Genomic DNA, 2958 nt, shown 5'->3' with positions numbered 1-2958 from the left:
GGCATGTCACAATTACCGCATAATCGCAGTTATTTGAGCTGAATGTAATGATCTGAGATGACTGTATTTATTCATAAGGTTCCACAATCATATGTGTTCATGCACTGCCAATCACCAGGTTTGTTGTTTTAACTGGATATAGTAATAAATAAAATATATGAGCAAAAAAGTTGACAAAGTGAACAGAAAATCATTTATTTTGACACTTTTTTAGGCAGCTGTCTCATAAATATGGTCAAATGAATTCATAACGTATTAACCCATCTGTTCTATCAAGATAGTTCATCAGTAATGCTAGACAACAACTAATCCCCTCCACCACACACATATATTCTGATCTCATCATATGGTCCATGATGACCCCGTGACAAGAACTATCTAAGAACCGAGCGTAATATGGGATTTATGAGCACAGAAATATAAAATCTCTCTGACTAACTGCTATTTTGGTTTAAGATGAAGGCGCTTAGAAAGGCATAAAAGATGACATATTTACCACATCCAAAACAAAAAAACTTTGTTGATATTAGCAGATATTAGCAGATAAAATAAAGCAGTTGTTTCTAAAGCAAAATGAGAAATCCTTTCTAGTAGGTCATAAACAATGCTCAAGGTTGGAAAATGAGATTAAGTAGGGTATGAGAGATTTGTGAGTGTGTCAAAGGAAATACTGATGTTTTATGGTACTTTGTGTTTTGTGAAGTGTGGTCATCACTCTATCAATGTCTACGGGCTCGACGTCCACATGTTACTTATTTCCTGTAATTTACTAGATTAATACATGGTGTGGTCCATGTGTGCGTCTCACAACTGTGTCCGTCAGTGAAGAAAACAAGAGCAAACAACCTACGGCACTTTGCGTTCCTATGCAACTGTTATCTAGGGCTGAATACAGACACCAAACCACAGCAATTGTTCAGCCAACCAGCCTCATTATCCCCCCTACAAGTTTTTTAAGCATTCATGCTTGTTTACATTCATAGAAGTAATTAAGGGTAAATAATACTTATAATAAAAGAAATTATCTTTATTAGGATAAATTGCTAGCATGGATAGCCCGAACAAGCATATTTTGTGTCTGGGCTACCAGTTGATGAGTGATTATTTTGACTGATTATTATTATGATCTTGTCACACTGCTAGCCTCGGTGTGCTCATGTGTGCCACGCCCCTCTTCTCTGTGTGCACACTCACTCCCCTGCCATGCCTCACAGGTGATTGGCTCCCTGAGCTAATCAGCCCCAGCTGCTCCTCATCAAGGAGCATTTATAAGGAGAGCTGGGGCAATGGGCAGGTTGGAGATTATTGAGTGTAACTCTGTCTGTTAGCTCCTGGTAACTCTGTCTGTTAGCTCCTGGTAACTCTGTCTGTTAGCTCCTGGTAACTCTGTCTGTTAGCTCCTGGTAACTCTGTCTGTTAGCTCCTGGTAACTCTGTCTGTTAGCTCCTGGTAACTCTGTCTGTTAGCTCCTGGTAACTCTGTCTGTTAGCTCCTGGTAACTCTGTCTGTTAGCTCCTGGTAACTCTGTCTGTTAGCTCCTGGTAACTCTGTCTGTTAGCTCCTGGTATCTCTGTCTGTTTGCTCCTAGTAACTCTGTCTGTTAGCTCCTGGTAACTCTGTCTGTTAGCTCCTGGTATCTCTGTCTGTTAGCTCCTGGTATCTCTGTCTGTTAGCTCCTGGTAACTCTGTCTGTTAGCTCCTGGTAACTCTGTCTGTTAGCTCCTGGTATCTCTGTCTGTTTGCTCCTGGTAACTCTGTCTGTTAGCTCCTGGTAACTCTGTCTGTTAGCTCCTGGTATCTCTGTCTGTTTGCTCCTAGTAACTCTGTCTGTTAGCTCCTGGTATCTCTGTATGTTTGCTCCTAGTAACTCTGTCTGTTAGCTCCTGGTATCTCTGTCTGTTTGCCCCTGGTAACTCTGTTTTACCTTCCTCCTAGCTCCTGTCGGTCAGTTTAGCCTGTTTAGTCTGTTCATGCCTTGTTTAGTCTGTTTAGTTCTTTAGTTCTGTTCATTCCATGTTTCATCTGTTTAGTTCTTGTCTAGTCTGTTTAGTCCAGTTTAGTCTGTTTTGTCCTGTCCAGTCCTGTCTAGTCCCTGTTTAGCTTAGTTTAGGGTTTAGGTTTGTGTTTCATGTTTAGTTTAGCCCAGTTAGCCTGTTTAGCCCCGTTCGCCTGTTTAGCCCTGTATGTTTGTTTGTATTCCTTTGTATTATCTTTAATTATTAATAAATCCTTGCTGTTCTTCACATCTCTGCATTTGTGTCCGCCCCTCCTGTCAGTCTAGCCCACATAACCGTTACAGATCTGTAAAGAATACATTATGAAGGCAATACGCTTATGTTTTTTTTTAATACACAGTGGTGCTTGAAAGTTTGTGAACCCTTTAGAATTTTCTATATTTCTGCATAAATATGACCTAAAACATCATCAGATTTTCTAAAAGTAGATAAAGAGAACCCAGTTAAACAAATGAGACAAAAATATTGTACTTGGTCATTTATTTATGGAGGAAAATGATCCAATATTACATATTTGTGAGTGGCAAAAGTATGTGAACCTTTGCTTTCAGTATCTGGTGTGACCCCCCTTTGCAGCAATAACTGCAACTAAACGATTCCGGTAACTGTTGATCAGTCCTGCACACCGGCTTGGAGGAATTTTAGCCCATTCCTCCGTACAGAACAGCTTCAACTCTGGGATGTTGGTGGGTTTCCTCACATTAACTGCTCGCTTCAGGTCCTTCCACAACATTTCGATTGGATTAAGGTCAGGACTTTGACTTGGCCATTCCAAAACATGAACTTTATTCTTCTTTAACCATTCTTTGGTAGAACGACTTGTGTGCTTAGGGTCGTTGCCTTGCTGCATGACCCACCTTCTCTTGAGAGTCAGGTCATGGACAGATGTCCTGACATTTTCCTTTAGAATTCTCTGATATAATTCAGAATTCATTGTTCCATC

The sequence above is a fragment of the Trichomycterus rosablanca genome, chromosome 1 (genome assembly GCF_030014385.1).
Source record: "Trichomycterus rosablanca isolate fTriRos1 chromosome 1, fTriRos1.hap1, whole genome shotgun sequence".
NCBI lineage: Eukaryota > Metazoa > Chordata > Actinopteri > Siluriformes > Trichomycteridae > Trichomycterus > Trichomycterus rosablanca.
The sequence above is the reverse complement of the archived record's forward strand: the minus strand, read 5'-3'. Positions refer to the sequence as shown.